At 36.9% G+C, this 17,647-nt stretch overlaps 1 protein-coding gene across 14 annotated transcripts in view; it reads right to left on the bottom strand.

Annotated features, from left to right (window-relative positions):
* Positions 1 to 17,647, bottom strand: part of BNC2 (basonuclin zinc finger protein 2) — a 360,639-nt gene that overhangs the window by 262,404 nt on the left and 80,588 nt on the right. The window lies entirely within an intron of this gene.

Raw genomic sequence — 17,647 nt, 5'->3', positions numbered from 1 at the left:
TAGATTTTTAATCAGGAATATGTTCTGCAAGTATTTTACTGCTATCCAATGGCATTTGTGCTGAAAGATAAAAGGATCTTTGAAATTATTTTACATTTGCAGCTCAGGGGAATACCCGGGTGCTGAACGGAAGAGGTGGCTACAGAATCCAGGTCCTAATGGAACTTAAAACACGGTGCAATTGCAGTTGTCTGCTTGTGTTCTAGAGAATTTGAGCTGTTTTGTAAACTGCGTGTGAGATGAAAACTGTTTTCTTTTTTCATTTTCCCCTTTTCAAATAATACCTGCTGCTTGCTATCAATGGCAATTACATTACAGGTGTGTTTTTGTGGATTTTTTTACAAAGCAGCCCTGCCAATTTCACCTTTCCTCTTGAAACTAATAGTACAGAAATGTATCTCATGGCACAAAGGGATAGGAAAGGTGAGTGCAGAATGCTCAGGTAGAGCCAATAGGAAAACCTATTCAGAAGAATGTGCTAAAGATCGTAAATGCATCATATTTTTTTCTAGATTCCATTACTACGTTCCTTTAGGTGTTAATTAGTTCAGTCAAAGGGTTAATACACACAGTTCAAAATGACTAAACATTGAAAAAATATTTTCTTCTTTTTGTTCCAATTATTCAGTATTATTAATTAAGCTGTTAAAACATGCAACAGTTACTATCTTTTTAATGTTCAATAATATGTAAACTCTTTAAAGAGATTTTTGTTCCACGTCTCTGCTTTAGATATTAATCAAGAAAATAATTACAGAGGAATTTAGTAAAAAAAAAATCTACAGGCATATAACTATGTACTGTACATGTACATTCAACGAGGTCCAATTAGTTGGAAAGAATTTGCATTTCAGTTAGTATGAGCTAACAAGACTGTAGGGAGACAATGCAATTCTACTAGCAGGGCAAGAAAGAATGGTATTTTCCTGTAAGCATTAATTCCCATAACTGATCATTTTAAAATGTTACTGATCTTTACAGTATTTGTTTCTCTAACATCTAGGAGCTCAGTATAAATGTTTATATTAACTGTACATGCAGCAGTGTCCCCCAGACTGCTCCTGGGGAAAAAAAAGGAAAAAAAAAAAGAAAAAAAAAAAAAGAAGATAAAACAGTAAGCCCAGATTTATTTATTATTTCTGTTGATTTGGTATTTACATTTCTTTTTAATGATAACTGTCGACTGATTATTTTAAAGGAGTTTTCCTTCACATGTATGTGGTGTTCGCTCTACGGATTTGTTAAGGGTACAAGAAAAAAGCTCAGAAAATCTTCACATCTTTTTATGCAAGCATTCCAGTTTTCAATGGCAAAGAGATAAACACACAACACACACCGTAGCTGATCTCCCATCTGCATACACGTTGTTCCTAAGTCTCTGCACCCTCAACTGACTTACGGGACAGTACCTGTGATTCCTAGAGTTCGTTTTGCTGCAGATGTTAACAGTTTCTGTAATTTGTAATGACAGTAAACTGGCCTTTGCTCTTCCCTTATTCACTATTCATTTCTAGGCTTGGTTAAGCAGATAACTGGGTTAAAGATCAGTGGTTTTTCATGTGACACTCTCTGGTATTCATCTAATAGCTCATCAGGACAAAACTGTTCCTGTTCTTGCCAAAATAATGAAAATGGTCCTCCACATCGCATGACAATCAGCCCTTGCTTGTGCTGAAATAACCAAGCTTATATAATTGAGTTGTTTTAAAGACATTTTATAACCAAGTGTCCCATACTTACAAAAAAAAAAAAAAAAGTGTATGATTCAAGAAATACAGGAGTATTCTTCCTTCTTTTTGCCATTACAACAATGTGGGAGCAGAGACCACAACAATCATCCTTACACCTTATCCACAGATGACTACAAGAGTTGTGAAGTCTGTCTTATCAGGAGTATAATCTGATACTTGAAAATTATGCCGAGCAGTTATGATGGCCTTGTTCGGTGAGGTGCTGATTCTACCAAGGAACTGTCATTCTTTATCATCTCCTCCTCTGTAAGAATTATGTAAGGGACTCGCTCCGCAACATCTGTTAGACTCTATGAAATGTTAACAGATGTCTACAATGAAAAAAGGTGTTGGGGAGGGTGGGGGGTGGGGGGAGAATTAATAAAGGAGACCTCCTCTGAAGAGATTGTCCACCCAAATTTCCATAACCTACAGGAAAAAAAATAAAAAATGGCAGTGCTGTATCTTCTCTGAAATCTGTCATCTTCACTTTGCAAAACACTTTTTGTGTGAGTCTTAATAGGTAACTTCTGACTTATAACCGAAATGCTTAAGATGAACTGATTATGTCATCTTGCAACAATGAGGCTGAGTATTTTTTGCTCCCTGTGTTCCAAATGTCCTTACCAAATTCTTCTCTATCTTATCAATAGAACCATGCATTAATGAATCTGTTTTTTTTGCTTTGATGCGCAGGTCTACTTCACACCCATTCTAGAAGTCCAAATCCAAATATTAAATATCTTTTTAAGGAAGAATGTTCAAGTGAAAACTGTCCTCTATTCAACTTCAGATCATCAAAGCATGCCTGAACTTTGCCTCATCAGTAGCACTTTTATTTTCACTTGAACATTTTCAAGCTTTGCCTACTCTAAAAGTTGGTTATTTGTCCTCTTTTTCTTCAGACAGATACTTGCTGTTTTGTCACATTAGGTGACATGACAGGACTTTTATCCTCAATGAAGACTTTTCGTTTAAGTCTAAATACAGACGCATCACTAAAGCTTCAGTTCCTAGCAAGCTGTCACACTGCAACTGATCCTAATCAGGTCCTAGCCAAACTGGCTATCAGCAACCCATGCCATAAAACCCTTACAAGGACTGCTCTAATAGAACCCTAGCAAAAATAAAGGTGACCTATGACTTGCAGATAAAAATCTCATCAAGCAGAGATTTTCGGTCATTAAGCTATATCATATATATATGATATATATTTATAAACTAAGCACGAACACAAGTCAGTGCCATCTATACATGCTGTCCTTCAGTATTTAACCCAATCACAGTGTGAATGTTGGCAGCAATGCACCATTTCAGGTTTGGGGATGAACACAGAGGATATTATTCACATTAAAGTTCTTACCAGCAGTGGGCAATGTATAATATATGCTTTTGTTTTCTTATTTTCTTTTGTTGTGTGCTTTAGTTTGTTATTTAAACAAATCAGTCTGAGGAGCTCAGGTCATCTGTAACTCCTTTTCTTTTAAGGAGTAATCACATCTACCTTACTTGACCTGCTTTATGAGAGAGCAATATCAAATTTACTAATTTTCCCACTCTGAAACTGAACAATGCACAAATGAAGCAGAGAAAATCAAAGAATCATGATTGGAAAAGATATGCATATATAAATGATAAAATGCAAGTGAAACGGAGATTTTAGATAGCTATCAGAACAGGTAACTCAATAAAGACCTGGTAAAAACACACAATCTAATGCTAACTAATAGAAATTTGTTCATTGTACACACTAAAGTAAATCACTTTCTGTTTCAAATGTATTCTACACATCATCATGGCATTTAACTAGTAAAAACCGCCACACATATTTGGGTAATATACTGAACTTCAAAGTTCATACCGTTCTCAGGGGAGGTATTTTACATACCTACTGAAAATTTGGTCAAAACCCCTTAATTTGCAGGTAGGTAATCAAGGCAGCTGGTTCCACACATGTGGCACAGTTTCACATCCAATCTTTGTATATACATTTGCTGCAGTGTCTTTCTTGACACAAAACAAAAGCAAGCTAACTCTACCAAAATGTAAAAGCTGGGCATGTTAAGGTACTAGAATTTGATTCAAAGAGTAGTAGATATGGCAAAAGACTCTAGGGAACTTTGATTTGGGCCATGCATCTAATGAAATGCCTGTGTGGTTCTCTCCTGAATACTGTGACATGAGGAAAATCAAAGTGCACTGGGTACCTGACATATTGTGTACTACAGGAAGATACAAAACACAAAAAGAAATTCTTTCTTTTTTAAAACAATGTATTTCAAAATCAGCTGCATTGCTGAAAGTTCATGATTCAACAGAAATAGCTGCAAACTCACAGCAGCTGCTAAAATAAAACTGCAACAACCCAATTTGTGTCAGTCACTGAAAAAGAGAATTTAAATACTTTGATCTAAAAAAAAACACAACAGATTTGCACATTCATGGATTATTGCTATACCATTATACATGTGTACTGCCATATTACAACATCTTTCAGTTATTGATTTTCTGGGGTTAAGCAAGGTTTGTATTTTTAATATACTTTCAGTGAGTTCTGCTGTTCATTTCTGAAAGACATCCTAAAATCTTGGAAATTGTCTGCTGAACACTAGTTTTGTACAAGACTTTTACAAAGCCATTCATCCTCTGGTAGTTAATTTCATTACTCTCATCCTTTTAGGAACTGTCTTCGTAACAAGCAATGCCTTTGGATCCCACAAAAGCCTAAAGGGTTTAAGCCCAGGCTAGCTAAGCTTATGATCTAATTATTTGATAATATAATATACTGTGCCAATTCCTCGTAACATTTATTTGGTGTCTGAAACACAAGTCCGTCATAATCAAATAACTAAACTGACCTAAAAATCCAATTTCTTTTATTGAGTAGCTAAATTTTAGATGGCTGAAAAGGCAGTTCACGCATAAATACAAGACTGAATTAAGAGCAGCTATGTTTTTCTAATTACTGACTTGCACAAGGCACACAGAACCGCCTGCACTGCCCAGTGTCCTAGCTCTCTGGACAATTAGCAAAAGCTGCATTAGCAAGAACTCAGCAGTCTCTGTCTCACTTCTCTCTAGAGGACAGGGGAAATGATGAGCTCCATCACCTGGCCAGCAGCAGCAGCAGCCACAAAGTCACCTCAGGGACTTGGACAAAGAGATTCATCTGCAGCCTTGGCAGCAAGTAAAGCATGCCTTCCTAACAGACAGTCACACGACCACACACTGGCACAAAGTCCTTTCATTAAGAGCTGTTGTCTAAGTGACCTGTCACAGAGTTTCATAAAGCAGCATTAATACTGTGGGCCAAAACAAGATTGATCTTTGAGCTTCATGGTCTCCTGTTGACAACAGTGCATTATAAAACCAATACTAAATACTTTATAAACAGGTCTCCCTCCAGTGTATTAGAGGAACAGTGCATATTTCATCCCGTATAGTTAGGTAGCCACATATCCATCAGACAATTAAATAATTTATAAGATACTCAGAAGTGCAATAAGACTCAATGAACTTTTAAATACTTACAAGCTACTACTTTGTATGGAAATATACAAAAAATAAGACACCTGCTCACCTGCTGAGCATAGAGCATCAGTAAAATTCAGTTTTTACAACAAGTTCTCCACTGAAATACCCTCATTGCACACAGACAAACCTGGATCTCCATTTAGTTAAAAAATGGACAGTTCCTCACTTCAAAAATCTTTCAGAAGGATTCGCAACACTACTTTTTTTACTTTGTCCTTCAGCATCCTCTGCTAGGTATCAGGCTTCTTTTCTTTCCATTTGTACACTCTGGCCAACATGGTCGCAGGAACCTCCTCTTCAATGCCTGCCATCTGGAACCACCCTGCTGCACAGCTCTCCCTCCTTCTCCATCTATTTTCAGCCTTCATCTGGAAACAATATGTCTCTGTTCTCATGTCTATGTCTCTTAACTTCTAGTAATAATAATAATAATAATAATAATAATAATAATAATAATAATAATAATAATAATAAACCTTTTTAATTTTATTAACTCCACACAGTGTTTTGGAGATAAAGTTTATGTAAAAGAAACTATACAAAGTCATTTCTTTATTAAATCACAAGATTGCAGGCACAGAGCTTGTGACAAAAAGTGAACAAAAAATATTTCCTCTCCTTTTAAATGTAATACCTGAGAGTATAGTTTGATTGAACTTTCTAACAAGTCACTTAAGCATAAAACAACAGCAACAAAAGAAGCATTATTAATATTCTTAATTCATTCACACTTTCAGAATCCTTAGAGAACCCGAGGATGTTCAGCATATTTTGAAAAAAAAGATATGCACTTCTCCTTCTTTCCCACCTCACAGAATAAGCACTCTCTGTGTTTCTACCATAAATACTGAAAGCATTTTTCTACAGTATCTGCATACCGGCTATGCTAGCAATGCAAGCGACATGAACAGGTTGGGCTCCTATAGAATTAAGACATTAAGGGACAAAAAAAAAAGGTTCTCTATTCCCTTGTTTCATCTGCAAAGCACCAAAATGCTACTTACGAAGAATTTATAAAATTGACTGAATCTCTGTTAAAATGAAGCTGTTAAGCAGAATTTCACACTATTTCAGCCTTTCTGAGCTGGATGTCTTTAAATTCTTTCTAACTCTCTTTAAAAACTGAAATTTCTCTCTCTGGGAGTAGTTCCCAAACCACCACAGGCGTGGACCTTTGTGTAGTCTTGCGGATGCCATGGTTTCACAGACAAGCCACATTAATACAGGATAGCAAGCATCTGGAACCCACAGCTGTGTGTGCTCCAGCCCCAAAGCACCCACAAGTCTATGCCAATTCAAACCCCTATTCCCAGCCCACAAATGAACCACACTGGTTTTCTTTAGGAGCCAGACCTGAAATTGAAGCTTTCGGGTTTTCTCTATTCACACAGTTGAAGAAAGAAAATGAGTTTTGGGGGAAGAGGGGCAAATGTGCTCTAAAGGAAAACTCCTACCTTGACACTGTTCATTTTGTTTTGAATGCAGAGACTCATGAGGACTTTAAAAGTGCTATTTACAGTCCAAGCCAGATTTTGTTTTCACTCTAATCAAACAGACTTACAAGGTTGGTACCAAAGCATCTTTGAGTCTGTCTGTTATAGATAGGCTGCAGATGGCGTTTGGGAGTTGTTAAAGGATAGGAGAAAATGGGAGTCAAGTGAGCTTCAGATAACACTGTTGTTACTTACGCCCTCATATTTAGGATGCTCTGCTGTCCTTTTGCCTGCATGCCCACAAGGCAGGAAGACATTTTTCACCACCACTCTGCTAGAAAGCTCTGCTACACCTTCAAGGTTGTTTGAAGCTTTATTACTTGTATAGTGGAGAAGTATTAGCATGTTCACCCCTCTATGAAAACACCTCCCATCCTCTTTGGCACAATCGTTAGATCACTTTAGACCCAGATAAGGAAAGGAAGATATTTATAAGATAATTCACCTTGAAAGATTTAAGATCTCTCCACCCTGTGCTAATGGGTGCTAAAGCAAAAAGCAGTGCCTGTTACTCCTTTCCACCCCTGGGATGGGACGTTAGAGCCTTTTATTTGTACTGTATACCAATCAACCAGGACATAAAAAATATCACTTGAGATTAAATCATTTTTCTTAGTACTTTTAGTCTGAATCTGGACTTACAAGGTCTGGGTTATATGGATGTCCCATCAAAAACTTCGCTAATTTTTCAAGAAAGCCTTTTCTTAATGTGTATTATTACACTAAGGAAACAGAGGCAAAGTTCAATCACAGTAAGGAGTGATAGTCCCCTAAATAACATGATTGCTTGGATAATGTGGAGGATGCTAAATCGACTGATTTTTATCACATATGGGTGATGGGAGATGAAGAAAACTTGTACTCAGAGAGCAGTCATTCTCATTGATTCCTGTGCTCTGAAAGAAGAGAAAGACGCAGGGCAGGAAAATGCTACAACATGGTTGAACATCAGTGCCACCCAATGACTCCCCTGAGGCTGCTAGCAGTTAGACCTCTTTCCTTCCCTTTTCCTACATCAGTCTGATTGTTTCAGGTTCCAGTGAGATTAGCAAAATTGATCAGCAAAAAAGGCATCCCATGAAAAGCATTATCTTAGGTTCAAACAACTTTCGCATGCTTAAGACAGAAGTACAAAGCTGCTAGCCATAGAGACAGCCATTAAGCCTGGCATGATAATCATCAGTTCTCCTTCATTCAGCTCACTTCCATGACACCTGTGTGATCAGGCTAAAAGTCAATTGTGGCCTTTATTGGCCAAAGCCAATAAGCAAAAAGCTTTGAAGTTTTCACTGAATTGATGAAATTTTTAGAAGAATTTCTGAAGTCCTTACTCAGATTAAGAATTTCTAAAGATGTGATATATCCATCAGCAATATTAAAAGAGTCCAAAAGCACACCTTCCTCCACTCTGATACTAAAATAATAAACTAATGGAAAACTTGGTGAGTATATATAAGGATTTTTAACCTCCAAAAATATATTTAAAAAAAAAAAAAAAAGTCTCATTGAAGGCATCTTATTAAAACTGCAAGAAAAGAGAGTACGTCTGTCCTATTCTTATTTTTCTTAAAAGAAGAAATTTGTCTATGGAGTACATTTTGATAGAGGGAGAAATTCTAACTTAAAAATACAAAAAAAAAAAGGTCTTTTTTTCTCTTCTGATAGAAGACTGACCCTCTAGGATTGATCCTTCTAAAGAAGAAAAATCTCTGTCAGTTTTAAATCAAAGAGACTAAAAGAGTAAAGCAGTGTAGAAATTTCAACGATGAAAACTTTTCCTATACTCTTTCTCCTTTCTCACATTCAAGATTAATACAATAGGAATTGAGGAAAACTAAAAAACTGCCAAGTAAGGCAAAATCAGGGCACAAGTAGGCTTATTTGCTTTTCAGGTCACTTTTCAAAGGGAATTCAGGAGAAGTATCAATGTAAACACACAGAAGACTGTCATTCGCTTGACCTAACAGTCAGTACAAAGGTAATTAAGGTGACAGTGACACCTTGAAAGCATCAAAGAAAACATCTTAGAATCACAGAATCATAGAATGGCCAAGGTTGAAAAGGACCACAGTGCTCATCTAGTTTCAACCCCCCTGCTATGTGCAGTGTCACCAACCACCAGACCAGGCTGCCCAGAGCCACATCCAGCCTGGCCTTGAATGCCTCCAGGGATGGGGCATCCCCATTTCCTGACAAATAAAGTTCTTACCAAAAAATGCATTCTATTAATACTTACCTAAGAAACAAACCCTGAGATCATTCCATGTAATCATGCAGTGAAGTCATCCCATAACCATACATGAGAATCTGTTTCTGCACTTAGTTGACAGTCAGTAACTTACCGTTATGTTTTATTGCAATTTTTTTTTTAAGTGACTGTACTTAGGTTGACTTTCCTTCTTTTTTTTTTTTTTTTCCCTAACACGTTTTTTATTTCAAAAAAAGTAAGATCCCTAGAAATCCACACAGAAATGCTATACATCCCATTCTTTCTCTCCTTTTTTGAATACTGTCAGGACAGTTTTAGTTACTGTCATAAGGAGACCAGATTCACAAGAATTAATAAAGCAATCTTTCAATATCCCAACGCACTGTGTTGAATTCAGTTGAGATTTAAGTTTATTTCTGATCTTTGATAAAAAAGAAAGCATTACATTACCGCTTCTCTGGCAAACCGGGATGCTGTACTTGTGTACACATGCACAGCAGCTGATTTTCACAAGGTGTGTAGCAACAGATGCTTTGTTTTTGAGATCAGAACCAAACCCACAAATTCTTGCATCACCAAGTTCTTGGCTATGCAATTGCATTTCATAGTTAGAAGTTTATCTTTCATTCTTGCTCTTGGGTAGAAATCCCTGAAAAAAGCTAAAATATTTTGAATTTTCGTTTGAAGACAAATTTATCTCAGGAATATTTATAGAGGAATTGACAGACAGTTTCATTGCTGTTAGCAGCATCCCAGTCATATTAAAACAAAGTCTAGAATACCAAGCTCGGCCCATCTCCCTCCTCCAGCTGTGCTGGGTGCTGTACAAACAAAAGGAAGAGAGAGTTCCTGTCTAGAGAGGTTTCTAGCCTGAATAATCAAGAGAGACAAAAGATAGAAGAAAGGAAGTATCTCATTTTGATTTTTGCTATTGGGAAACTGATACACAAAGCTGGAATTTTAAAGGGTACTTCACACCCATCGTTCATGCCAAATTTTCAAAGAGCCAAGAATAGCAGGTATCAGACTGCAGATTTAGTAGAGCGTTCCTGGTGTGATGCTTTACTAGAACATTCATATGAACTAAATGTAGAGTTTGTAGTTAACCTACAGATGAAACAATATCATTGGAAAAAAAATAGTTCTACAAATACTGTGAAAATACTGTTGGTGCCCTCTTTTCTCTTAAACATACTGTTTTCAACCACTTCAAATACTAATTTCACTTAGTGTCTCAATAAGTTCAAGACATGCACTTTCTATCACAATGTAGAGACAGCAATTAGAAGCACACTGAAATTACTGTCAGGTTGTCTTCCTAATCCTGAATGTGAATTGATCACTGTGGGTCAAGTGCATGATTTGATACTGATGACTTGGAGGACAAAATCAGTGGCTTTCCAGTTTCGTTGCTGTTTGTTTAACACAGTAGCATCAAGAATCACTAATCTTGTTGTGAGTAAAACATCCAAGAATGGCAAGTAAATGAAACAGGCGAGGAAAAGCTTATGTCTAACACTAGAAACTGAAAGTTGCAGTTTATTCATATAGCTGTCCACTTCTAAAAACAATCTTGGAGCGCATTTCATTAGAATCTGAAATGCATGTTTCTAGTGAATTTCAATATACATTTGATTTACAAATTCCAGTAAAAATGTGCCACAGCTGGCAGAATAAATTACTATAGTAAATCATTATTAAATAACTGTAAATCTTTAGAATGGCATAATATCTAATAAAAATATGCATGCAAAAGTGGATATTTGTTGAGAAACATTCTTCATAGGGTGGAAAACAAATTACAAAACTTACCATCCTGGTACTATGGTATAATTCAATGAGTAAGTGAAGGAATAAAATTCACATAAATAGTGTTTAATCTACTCCAATTTCATGTTAACAACTGCATCTGAACAAATTGCATGGTAAAGGTTGATGGCAAAAGCGCTATATTTCAGGGCTTTTTTATGTTAAACACTCACATTTCTGGTAGAAAACTCCTGCTCTTGCAATGCATCATCAGAGCAGAACATTTACATTCCAAATACCAAGCAAACAATGCTAACTGTAGCATTTTTAAGTTTCAGGTGTTTTTTTAACCAAGGGAAAAAAAAAAAAAAAAAAAAAAAAGAAAAAGAAAAAGAAAAAAAAAGAAAAAGAAAAAGAAAAGGAAAAAGAAAAAGAAAAAAGAACCCTAAATCCTTTCATCTTAACCTGTGCTCCTTCTGATGCGCAGCAGATGGACATTTACAGTAATCCATTACTGCAGAAATCAGCTGAAGAGCTATTTGCTCGTTCCAAAACTTCCCATGCCTTATTTAGCTCTTACAAGACTTCATTTGTCAAAGTGCAGACACAGCGCTGATGTCGCATCCAATGGCGCATTTCTGCAGCTGAGATGAGCTGCGGTGCAGCGACAGGCCCAGGAGTACCATGCTGCAGTGTGATTGCTTCCCCAGCCCCTGGGGAGGGGTAAATTATTAACTGACACTTCCACAACTGAAGAACTGTCTAAGGTAAACCCATTAAAATAGTTAGCCTACAGAACACTTCACACTTCTGGTTTGTTAAATCTTTGTCAAAGTCATCATTTGACTGAGCTCTTTAACTATACATATGAGTCTGTATAAAACCTATTTATAAAACTTTCAATTATGGAATGAAAGTTTCCTCTACCTTTCCTCAGAGAGACTGGTAAGGAGTCAATTAAAAAGCAGGAATGACAAAGACATATCAGAGATAGAAAAGGGTAGAAAGAAAATAGCTGGAAACAAAGTACTGTAATTCACCTGAATAACTGAAGTTATAAAATTCACTACAAGTATACAATAAGCAGGTAAGAAATGAAGACCACACCACAACCAACAACCCAATTCAAACTGGACACAGTAGTACAGTGCCAGTTTCCTACAGCTGATGGGAGAATTTGCCAGCTCAAAACATAAAAATGCACTGACAAACTCAAAAGAAGAATGGAAATGATGTTCATGAATATTTTAAGAAGTTTCTCAACTGAGGTGACAAACAGATTTGTTCTAAGCTGAAGTAAAAGTCTTTTGATTTTACGTACACCTTTCTTCTTATCTTTGTGAATGCTAAAGAGAGTCATGGCATTAACAAAATCTGAATTAGCTGACTCCTCAAAAAAAGTAAAATAAAATAAAAAGAGAGACAGACCACTACAATTACTTTGCCGTCATTGGTAGTCTGGTCTAGATTTTACTTTTATCCCAGGAAGCTGACACATTAGTAACATTCTGCATGCTGATATGTAATATTCCTCCCAGTATAAAATTTATTTAACACCCAACTACCCTACTGCCCTACTACCTGAAAAAATTAATAAATGAATCACATAGGAAACAAAACTGTTTAACTAGCAAATTTCTGCTTCATTCACAGACAAAGTTGCCATGGGCACTCCCTCTTATGTGAGCACGGAAGAAAAGCCACACTGTAACTCCAAATCCAACCACACTTGCCATAACATGATCGCGAAACTGCACGCAATTAAAGTGGTTTGTAAAATGTAGACAGCAAGAACACGCCTGAACATTATGGGTATGCATGGAAACAACAGAAAAAAATGTTCATCGAGGTACCTTATCTAGTGGATTAAGCAGCAAACTGAGAAATAAGCTGTGCTGCAGCTTCATCCACATCAACTTAATGGCGTATCAAACAACCTTTTCATAGAGAAAAATACACAGTCACTGCTACAGGGTTCATTTTTGGGGAGCCTGATTTAATGTTCACAGGTACTGATTTGCTGTTCCAGTTCACTTCTGTCACAGCTGTGAATGGTTAGAGTAATCAGAGCCTGACAGGTCCTAAATCAGGAAACCAAATTTACAAGTCACTTCTGAGGATGTGACTTAAACTGTGTATGAAGTAGGACTTATGCTTCAGCTACCTAATAGGGTACAGCAAAGATGTGCATTCAAAAATGACTTTACAAACGCAGATCACTTGTACAAGGAACAGATATTATTTTAAGAAAACTAAGAATTAGTTCTTTACCTTAGTGGAGGCACAGCTGGCTTGTCACACCCACTTAACAGGAATTTACAAAGGCCTTTCTCCAGCATCTGCCCAACCACTCTGTGTGTGTGTGTGTGTGCACGCATCTGTGTGTGTGTGTGTGTGTGTATAGATGTACCCGCACTGTATGACTGTACTCACACAAACTAGCTCCTGTTCAAATTTCTCTTTTCTAGCCAAAAGGGAGTGCCTTTTTTTATTAACTGGAATTCACCCTGAAGCTCAGACAGCGTTTTGAGAGGGCAGGACTATGGTTTACACTCTTTTGTTTTCTCCATACTGTTCTATATTCTTTTTGGAAGTTTGAGATGGACAAGTAGCTAAATTACAGGCTTGTAATTTCATAAAGAAATTCTGATTATCATAAAACTCACAAGTTTAATTGAAAGTATGACGCTGTAACCCACAGAAAATTCTTAATCCACATACACATAGAAGTAGTGAAACACATGCCTCATGTTAACATAAAATAATCTGATGCCAATCTTCTTCATGCACATCATGCTCTAACTACCACTCCGACGATTTGTCTCTATCCTCCTTATGGCTTTCTTACTTGTACACATAAACCGTAGTTTCAAGACTGCTTTGTTCAAAATTTCCAAACAATGCTGCTTGTATCTTGTATCCCTACTGCCTCATGAGGATTATGACACACACTGCACTATCCCACAGAAGCTCCTCTGCACCTTTAGAGACACTATTACCATAGTAAGTGTTCCATAGAGTTCCTGCCCTATGGACCAAAACATACTATAAACATTACCAATGAATTTCTAATTGCTGATTTTTACAGATCATCAGAGTGACATCAAGAGTCATACTGTCACACAAAACATCACAGAGCAAAGGCAAGACTGGATAAGGCCCTGGACAACCTGATCTAGCTGTGAATGTCCCTGATCATTGCAGGAGCGTTGGACTAGGTGGTCTTCAGAGACCTCTTTCAAGTTCAAGGACTCTGTGATTCTATGATTCTATTAATTACCAAACATTCTGTTCTACGCTTCTGCAAAGAAAGTACTCACCCTTAATTAAAGTTCAGCTGGTACAGTAGCTTCATATAGTAGGTACCATGTGCTAAAAAAGTGTCAGCAAAACAACTCAACTGCATGACCACATGAGCATTACACTCTTTGGAGGAAAACCCCAAAATATCATTATATTGCTACAGCAAGTTGCAGTGGGTAAGAAGACCCTAAGAAAGTATTTCTTCAGACAGGTGGTGGTCTGAGGTTTAGGAGAAGCTGCAAGAATCAGTCGAGACTCTCCTCCAATTTTGAAATGTTCTATATTTGCCTTCTGAAGCTTTTTTCCTACGCGCAATGAAATAGCACAAGTGCCATACCACTAACAGGTTTTTTTTTTAAATAAATTGTCAGAAAAACAAGTAGCTGCCACAGAAGAAAAATAAGACATCATCTGGGCACATAAGTTCTCTGGACTTCTGAAGGTGCAGAAACAAGACTCTCAGCATAGTAAACATCAGAAACTTACAGAGATCAGCAAGAGCCTAAATTCAGACAAAGGATGTCAATGCAAAGAAAGAGAGAGTAACTAACAAATGATGTCTTATTTCGTCGAATAAAAATAAGCCTCTACCTGCATAAGACCAGACAAAACATTTGTTTCCATCCCCATGTGTACAAACATGGCATTTTCACCAAGGCCAGGAAGTAGCTGGAATATGGATCACAGATACAAAATGGAAGCATGGGCAACACTGTTGGTTTGTTATACGTAAAAACTAATATGCTGAGAAAAAAATTCCATGTTCTGTCTCACCAATTACAAAGCTGGTCAGCAAAAGGATAAATGACTTTCTGCTATAAGCTAGACAATCATTTGCACACATCAGAGTTCTACCATGAAAATTCAGGGGCCTTCTTTTGAAGACCGGTGACAGCAAATGACTAGAAAAAGTAGCACAACCCTAAGATGGAGCAATTTCTATGAGTATTTATTTGAGTAAGAGAGTATGTGATTGGCACTAAAATATGGTTCAATGCTGCTTCCTAACAAAAGTTAAAACTTGCTCTCTTCCCACCCACACAAAGTAATTTTGTTTAGAAACCTTCATTTCTTTTGGCCTTAACCCATATGAGGGGTGTGTGATGCGCTTGGTGCCAGTAATTGCTTCCATACAAAACAAATGTTTTAAAACATTTTGCATAGTTGTTATGATTATGCACGACATTTATACCATATTTAAAACTCCAATAGATTTGCAGATTTTATTTTTGCCTTTAGAAAACAAAGGCACAACACAGAATGTTCCTCCAGTCTAAGAGAACGAAGTCAATTTTATTTTCAGTTAATATCCTATGAACTCTTAGCCTCTCAACATTTGCTTTTTCAATTGAGAACAAAAGTGTGTACACTGTTGGTAAAGCTATGAGAATTATGTACACAAATTTGATTGCATATACATTCACATAGCACACGAAACTGGACAGTTAGTCAAATAGCTGTGCTTTAGCAATTACTGTACATATGTTAGCTGCTGGCATTAAAAAATGATCCCTATTCTGAAAAAAACATCTGCAAGAACCTGATCCTCACAGATACAGAGGCTTGATAAATCCCTTAATTTTACAGGTGTGAGATCATTCAGATACAGTTTCCTGGAATTAAGGCTTTTTTGAGGGAATTGTAACACACTGAAATGCATTCTTTTATATGTACAATACTGTACAAATCAGTAATCAAATTCTTTACATATCTAATGACACATTACTTTACTTTAAGCATACTTCAGTTGTTTGTTTGCTTTTTTTCCTAACACCTATGACCTTATGAAACAATTGAATACTGAGTACTATCTAAATTCTAGTCTCAAAAAAAACCCTGAAATCATAGGAAATTAAATTAAATTAAGTGCACAGATCATACAGCTGTCTTTTCATGAGATTCCCAAGCTTCTTTTGTTGTCCAGATTTAGTTTAATAAATGGGCAATGCCCTACTGACTTGCAGATTCAGCACCTTTTGCTCCAGGGCTGGCAATTCCCTCCTTTCCTCTCTGCCTTGGAGATGCCACTGTTGACACTTCAAAGGTCAGTTTTGGAACATGCTGAACAAATACTCCATCTGACATGACACTGATCCGTCATCAGAGGCAAAGCATATGTACCTGGTCTCTAAGAAAGTTTTTATTTTTCTAGCAGGGCCATTCCTGACTAGTTGAGTCACAAACAGTCCACTTTCTTGTTCTAAGCATTCAGTAGCTACATTCATCAAGCTTGCAACGTTTAAGTGCAAAAGACAGATGATGAACAATAACAACTGAAAAAAACATTATTAGTCCTTCATGTTTTTCCAGCAGACAGGGAGAAGTAATTTTTTCACTGTTTTTCAGGTGAGATGAAGGAAAGGGATGCCTGCCAGAAAGGTCATGAAGACCAATGGCTCCCTGCAGCTGTGGGATAACCACAGAGACAGAACTGTAACAACAGAAGAGTTTGTCTTAAGAAGAATATTTTTGATTCTTCATCCCAGTGATTCCCAATCTCTCTCCCCATCCTGTTTCACTCTAACTGCTCCCTAATCATTCTTTTTAATTGAGGAAGTCTCAAGTCCAAACCATTACACAAAAAATCCTCCTGACTACTCTGCTTAAACATAACTGACAACACTTAAGTGTAATCCGCTGCCTGCCATGACAAGAAAAAGATGACATGGCTCATGGTAAATCACCATTCTATTACAACCATCACGATCCCCATCTCCATCAACCTATTTCAAATAATCCTTATTTCTGTCATCCATTCATAATAATGTAACCCCAGATCTGTTAAATCCACATTTATTCTGTACCTCTTTTAACTTCCAAAGCTACATCAGCCACACTTGAAAGAAAGAGCAGAACACTTGCTTTTGCCATTAAATTCTCTCTCTATTCACATTTTTCAGTTTCACAAATTCTTAAGTTCAGATTATCACACAGAAGACAATTCTCAGTTTAGTGAGGTTCTCTCAGTCCAACTCCAACTTTGAAAACACTTGTGCTCTGCTCCACAACATGAAGATTTATTACAGTGGTGTGATGCACACTTCTGTCATTATTGGGGTTCATTTTAAGTATTACAAAAAATTACCTTGGCCTTAAAAACCACCTCTCTGAAAAGGCTAATGACTCTGTCATATATATAGGGAGATAGATATATGTAATGCAATTATTAAAAGATGCTTGGAAGTTAAATAACCATAAAGAGACACCACATATTAAATTGAACAAAAATTATCACATTGCTTAAATTTCAAAGGACTGTCACTTTTTATAGCAAGGCTTCAATGAGCTTATAGCTGTGCCATTCCACTCAATGGGGTTCAACCACACTAATTCTCTTGGAACACGTGTATTATCACCTAACAGATGGCTGTGTAATGTGGCTTTCCAAAGGAATTATCACTTCCCTTTCTTCTTTGCTCTAGACAGTCAGAAGGGAAAAAAAGATGCAGATTCCCAGTGGAGGAGACGAGTCCTAGACTCCCATTCTTAACAGCAGCTGTTCCAAGTAGGAAACAGAATTTATCCTACTACAATGTCTTTTTACCAGAAGTGCATATAATCATTTCAAGAGAAATCCAAACATTTAAAAGCTACATACATCACCTTTAAGTGCCCAAGACTGTGTTTGG

This window comes from Coturnix japonica, chromosome Z (genome assembly GCF_054131305.1).
Source record: "Coturnix japonica strain WE chromosome Z, WE-NBRP24, whole genome shotgun sequence".
NCBI lineage: Eukaryota > Metazoa > Chordata > Aves > Galliformes > Phasianidae > Coturnix > Coturnix japonica.
This window is presented reverse-complemented; position numbering and strand designations above follow the sequence as displayed.